We start from the raw sequence: 7283 nt of genomic DNA on the forward strand, positions 1-7283 counted from the left end.
CTTTGAACTGACCATTTTTCATTTTTACCTACCCCTATTCCGGTGCACGGTTTTTGAGTTATTAATTTTTGAAGCATTTTGCGCAAATTAGCCAGTTTTCCATGTGAACGTGCTTTGCTTGCTTCGGAACCGTGATCTAATGTCATAGCCCTACCAACCACTTTCCCTTAACATTTTTTCTTTTTACTTCATGTCATTTTGATGCACGGTTTGTCCAATATTAATTTTGCGGGTTTTTAAGACTTTTTTGTGCGTCTTTTTGACATTTTTCCATGTGAACCTACCCTATTTGTATCGGAATTCCAATTTGATTCGACAGCTGTGTCCGCTATGCCTTTCCCTACCTTTTTCCTTTTTCCTCCACCCACTTTCGACTTCTGGATTTTTAATTATTAATTTTTCAATGTGTTTTCGGATGTCTTTTTGGTATTTTTCGCATGTGAACCCCTCCTACTTCTGCCGAAACTGAATTTTGACATGACAATCCTATGCCATTCCTTCCTGCGGACATTTTTCCTTCTTACTACATGTCATTCCGGTGAACGGTTCGTCCAATATTAATTTCCGATCCCATTTTCAGGTCTTTTTTTTGGGTTTTTCCCATGTGAACGCATCTTATCTTAGTTGGAACTATGTTTTGATGTGATAGGATTGTCAGGAGCGTCTTTCTGCACAGTTTTCTTTTTCATGCACCTTGTTTCGATGCACGGATCTTTCGATATTATTTTTTAATTGCGTTTTTTGATCCGTTTTTTGTGTTTTTTGCACGTGACTGCCCTTTACCCTCCCTGAAACTCTTGTTGCACATTTTCCCTGTCTTCCCCCTGTCGTCCTGCCCACTTTTTGTTTTTACGCCCCTTGTTGTCCTGCCCACTTTTTGTTTTTACACCATTTCGTTTTGACAAGCGGATTGGGAGTTATTAAATTTTCTTTATTTTTATGTGTTTTTGCGTGTCTAGTCCCGCGCATGAACGCTCTCGTTTTCAATTTTACGCGTATTAACGTGCCTCGGTCGCGTCCGCATGCCTCATCCCAGCCTCCGGGCGCCCTTTCAATCCCGTCACGGCAAATTTTTTTACCCCACCCCGCGCACGCGCGCGGGATGGGGGTACGCCTCCTTTTTGGGCCCCTACCCTAGCCTCCCTAACCTAACCTTTCCACACCCTCCCCCTACCCTTCCCCGGGCACCCCCAACCCCTACCCAGCCCATAACCCTACCCCTATCCCGCCCATTCCCATTACCCCCAGCCTATCCCGCCCACCACCCCACCCTACCCTACCCCTACCCCACCCCCACCTTTCCCTATCCCCCCTCCCCTCTCCCGACCCCTCCCCACCCTAACCGCCTCCCTCCCTACCTCTCCCCTCCTCTGCGTCCTCCTTCCTCCCCCTACCCCTCCCCTCCTCCTCCATTCCCTTCTCCTCCACCTCTTTCCTCTCGTGCTTCCCCCTCCTTCTCTTCTCCCCTCCTTTCCCCTCCCTCTTCCCCGCCTACACCGCCGTGGCCCTGCCCCACCACGCCACCACGTGGCCGCGCGCGACCTCCCTCTTGTGCTACCGGGTCGCCAGCACGCCGACGTGGGGCCCCTTGTAGACTTGTGCCTCCCTCGCCTGCGTTGAGGCGCCCCTGCCCTGGCCGCCTTGCAGATCTCCTACCCGCTGCCTGTACCGTCGACTGGCGCCCGTGCGCCCTCCCTCCTCGCCGTTGTGGACGTCGACGCCCACGCTGCTGCCCCGCCGCGTCCCTACTTCACCTCGTGCCGGCCGCCCTCGACAGCGCCAGTCCGCCGCCGCCCGCGCCCGTGCGCCTGTCCCCTACGGTAGGCGCCCGTTTCCAGCTGTGGACGTCGTCCTCTGTGCCCGCCCTGTCCCTACGGCGCGCGCCTCTGACGTCGCAACGTCGTCCTCCAGCCCACGTGCTCTGTGCCGCCCGCCGACGCCCTGCTCCCTGTGCTCCAGCCCCGTTGCCGCTGCGTCCGCCATTGCCCGCCACGTGGCCCTGTGCCCCCTCCACGTGGCTCTATGCCCCCGCCATTCGCCCGTTGACGTTCGCCAGCGCCCTCCTCCACGTGTGCAGCCCACCACCACTAACCCCCCCTTTCCCCCCACTAACACACCCCCACCCCCCACCCCCCACCAAGCCCCCCTTCCCCCCCTTTTACCCCCCAAACACCCAAAACCATACCCACTTACCCCCCTAAGCCCCGCTTCCCCCCCATTACCTACCAACCCTACCCCAACCCCCACTAAAGCACCCCACACCCTAAACCACTAACCCCCCCCTAAGCCCCCTTTCCCCCAAACACCCAAACCTACCAAACCCCTTCCATAACCCCTGTTCTCCCCCCAGACACCCGCAGAACCCCACACCCGTAGCTAACCCACCACACCTTACCCAAGCTCCTGTTTCCCTGCAGAACAACAGTGGCCCCACCACCGAAACCCTTCCATCAGTCCTGTTCCCACCTGCACCACCCGCAGGCCCTTTTCTCGTCCTTTAACACGCGCGCGTGGGTGCTTGAGATCGATTGCTCGTGATCGTGCGCGGGTGCGGGAGTTTGTTCGTCTGCAGCTGCCACACAGCTTATTTCTGGGTATTTTCCCAGTTTTTTTAATTCCAAAACGTGTAAACCCTTTTAAAAACACAAAAACAAACAAAAAAAAAACACAAAAAACACAAAACAAAACATTGAAAAATTAAACAAACTCATTAAAAATTTTTGAAAACAATACAGAAAAATCTAGCAAAATTCCTACTATTTCTGCCACCCATGGCCATATTTTTCTCAACCTGTAAATTTAAGAAAAAACATTTTCGATCATTTTAAAATTCCAAAATTCTTTTAAAAATACCCCACAAAATGAAAAATTCATTAAAAATGCTAAAAAATTCCAAATTAATTTCCAAAAAATTCCTAAAAATTCCATTACCATTTTTACTTAATTTTGACATATTTTCTAAGCTGTAAAAATACTTCATTAAAAACCTAAATTTATTAAAATAAAAAAATAAAATCTTTTTTATTCAAAACACCACCTAAATATATCGAAAAAATCCAGATATTTTTGGATTAAGGAGAGCGCATTCTTTGCATTTCCATACACCCACTACCAGGTATTTTCCCTTTTATTTTATTATTTTTTCAGCTATCCTAAAACCTACGGTTAATTTAAAAATTTAAAAAAACCAATTAAAAAAAACAAAACAAAAGAACCCTAAACCCCACCATGGCACGCGCATTTGCGCTCAACACACCATTTTTAAAAAAAATAAAAATAAACCCGCCGTTCACTTAGCACACGCTAAGTGCGGTTAAGAGGCACTTTAATATTTTTCATTATAATGAACCAGCCGTCACAAGAGCATGCGCTGGCAAAAAAGCACTCCACATCACCTTAATTGGTAATTAATGAACTTGCATTTAGAGACTCAGTCTCGGTATCAAAGTCTGGGATTCAAATTGAAGCACCGCTTTAACCTAATAATTGGTAATTAAATTTTTAATAAGGAACCGCCGTTTTCTTGCTAAGGTTTATCACTTAATAAAAATTCACCCATTCTTAATAATTTATTAAAATGAACCTTTCATTAAATTAATTCTCCCTCACTGCACTTAATTTCCCCTTTTTAATAAACCCGGTTTCGTGGGATGGGTATGCGCAATCTTTGGAGTTATTTTCATGGTCAAAGTTGTGGTCTTGATATGTGTAGGTTGTTGTGATGTTTTGGTTCAGTTTCTTTGTTACGGTTAAGGGTACGGTGTGTAGTTTTTTTCTTTATTGCCTGATACGGTGATTTGGGTGTTTGTATGTTGCATAGCATGAAGCTTTCAGTCGTATGTGTCTAGAGGTCATGTCGAATTTTTTTTCTAGGCTGTGGTTTGCTTGGGGATAGTTGGTCGAGTCACGTTTTATTGTTTTGGTTGTTCTCTTATCCTTGGTTTTTTGTCTGTTGCTTTGCAGGCATTCTCCTTGATTGTCTGTGTTTGTGGTGTGTGTGTAACCATCTGAATGGCGCCTTCTCACGCTCCTCCCCCTATCCAGTATGTCCCACTAGTTAGTAGGGATTACTCTTCCCTACTCACTTTTGAGCATCTCACGAAGGCGGGACTCGCTGCTTTTGTGGCTACCTCCTTTCCATTGCTTCCAGAGGATCCATCGATGTGTGATGAGTTTCTGGCCTCCTACAGCAAGAAGTCGGGACTGGTCTAGGGTATTTCTATGACTTTGACACCTCGAGACCTAGGGAAGGCTCTTTCTCTTCCCTCCAAAGGTGAACCCTTTGTTACCACTCGCCAGCTTTTCTCTAATGAAGAGATTTTGAAGCTTTTACAAAAACAGACAAGGGAAATGCTGCATGTTAAGAAGGTGATCAACTCTTCAGGAGTTTCCTTTTCCATGATCACTGATCCTGTGTGGAAGATGGTTTGTCAATTTCTCCAGGTTAGGTTTATGCCTGCAAAAACGCCATCCCAGTACTTGTCCAAAGAGCTTTTCACAGCTTCAAGGATGGTGTTAAAAGGAGTCGCTATTGATTGGAGCACTTACCTACTCACTAAGATGGATCAACATTTCGTCAAAGTCACCAGGGGTAATGTTACCAATGTCACCTATGGATCGTATTTGTCCAAACCCATTGATATAGAGGATGATGATTCTCCGCCTCCCTTGGTCATATAGCGCAAACGCTTGAAGCAGGTAGTGGATAAAGCTCCTTCAGTTCTTCCTTCGGTGCCCATTCCTGCTACCTCTGGCAGTGATCTCCCTGGTTATCTCACTTGTAATAACCTGCTCCGAGCACATCGCGAAGGTTCGTTGGACATATCAGTCCCCACACTGAATAGTCTAGTCTCGGGAGATGCAATTCCTTTCCTCTGTAAAGACATTCAGAGTTCCATTGAATTGTCAGTGAGAACAGCCTGTATTCAACAGCTTACGCTTCCTTTTATGAAGAACTTATGCAGTCTAAGGACCAGTTGCATAAGGCAACATCCGAGTTAGACTCTGCTAAGGATACCCTAGCAGATTTGTTTAAGTAGATGGAGCAACAAACCCAACTGGTTGCAACCCAACGAGATGAGCTATCTTCTTTGAAGATTCAATTAACCGAGGCTCAATCAGAGGTTACTCGCCTTTCAGAGGAGAAGGAGAGGATGTCCAGAGAAGCGTAGGAGTTCCAAACTATTTTTTATGACAAACTTTCAGCCTTACAGACTGCTACTGACACAGTGGAATCACAAGCTTCCCAAATCAAGCAGTTGCAAGATCAACTGGCAAAGTCACGGTCTGTTCCTCCAAGCCCTCATGTTCCCTTGATCCCTTCTCTCTCACAGCAGGACTTGGCTGCTCTTCATAGACAGGCTACCTTGTGTCCTCTCTTCCAAGATAAAGTGGAAAGGTTGCAGTCCAGGATGGATTTGCTATGGTCTACATTTGAGCAGTTTCAGGAATATGTTCCTCCAGACCATTCTTTCTTTGTCCACTACCAATTACAGAAGTTGGCCTTCTACATGAAGCTTTCCACAATGGATCTTCTTATTCCAGAGGATGGCTGGAGTGGGGCTTGGTCTACTGAGTTGCTGACAGAGGTGGTAAGGATGTTGTTTGAAGATTCTGTCACGATAGATACCATGTTGATGTCATACATGTATCTACGAGGAGACTTGTTAATTCCAGATAAGGTGGATATGGCATGGTATGTGGGAGACGTGGTTCTACAAGCTGTTTTGTATGTCAACCATTTAGAGTTGCGAATAGCTGACATGTTCCAGAGTTACTCCTCCAAAGTGGCTAATTGCCTTGATAATTCTTGGCATACATGATTGATTCTGTGGTTCTAAATCAAAGACAGAACACAGCCTCTACCTATGCCCAGAGTACTAATCAACTTAGGGTGGATCTCTTAGCTTATCTTTCAAAACATAATCCGTTTGATTCTACCTTTTTTGATGCCTATCATAGAAGATCTATCTTAGGACCTTCTGTTCCTACCCTCCTGTATTACCAACAAATGGCTCACCGATATCATATATATCTTTCCCTTTGTCAATCTAATTCCACAACTATTTTACCCCTTCTTTTCCAACCTTGCTCTTTCCCTCAAATTTCCATTTTTACATACTGCTCTTTTATTGAAGAAAGAGTATTTTACCCTTCTCCACCATGTCCTTCTCCATCTATTCATGTACCTTCCACCTTTCCTATTTATCAGTTAACACCCTTTTTAACTGATTCCCTACAAATTTCAGCCACTCCTTCTTTAAACTATTCTTCCTTTTATGATTTTTCCTATCCCTCACTTCATCCCCTTTTCCTTATTCCACTTCCCTCTCCTAACACTTCTATATCTCAACCACCTCAGTTGGTTAGTGACTATGACGGGTTTGATCATCAGATTTCTAGAAGAAGGGGATGGAGCTCGAATGATTCCCTTACAGGACCTCAGATCAATTGGCCAGTAATCCCAGGAGAATGGACAGTTGCCAGTCAAGCATACCAGAACTATATTCATTTTGCTCAGCAGTATTCACAGTCTGCAGAACCTTCAGTGAGATTAACTGCTCACTTTGCTTGGTATCTGGCGTACATGCATAGGCATTCTCATAATGATTCCAAGCCTATTCCAAAGTTGTGCCTGAATGTCAATGTGAGCATTGATTCCCAGCAGCAGCTAGATATATTGTATTTTCATGCCCTTTGTTTGCCTAGCAGATACCTTGTCCTGTTGGAAAGGATGTGCTGCCTTCAGTTTTTTCAGAATCCTCCCAAAACATTTGTAGATGAATCCTTGTCTATGGATCGTTTCTGAAATCATCAATCTTTCAAGAGGGATCATCTTCATTGATACCTTTTCCAATGTATGGTGGATGCTTTTTAATAAAAATCTCTCTTTTTGGAGGAGTCATTCAGATGGTTGTGTTGTGTGTAGTGTTTGTGTTTTGGGTTAATTTATGTAAAAAGAACGTGGTGGTTTCCTATTGGATTGGATTTCGTGCGAGCTACAATTTTGGAGAATTGTGGTGATGGGATCGTGGTTGGAGAGTTGAAGATGCTGATGCAGAAGAAGAAGAAGAAGACAACCTCTTATATCCTTTACAAGTTTGTTGTGATTTTCAGTTTGATAAGCAGAGTTAATGTATAAAGGGTTTTCCTTTCGTTGTATTTTTATATTAGATACAGGTTATAAGTTGGGGTCGTGGTTGGATGGACTGTTTTTGAAGATATATTGAAGATCAAAGTTGAGCTTTTAAATGAACTTGTATTCCCTTTTTCCTGGGTTGTGA

Source organism: Lygodium microphyllum, chromosome 18 (assembly GCF_053477565.2).
Source record: "Lygodium microphyllum isolate KBCC chromosome 18, Lygodium_microphyllum_v1.1.10, whole genome shotgun sequence".
NCBI classification, from domain to species: Eukaryota; Viridiplantae; Streptophyta; class Polypodiopsida; order Schizaeales; family Lygodiaceae; genus Lygodium; species Lygodium microphyllum.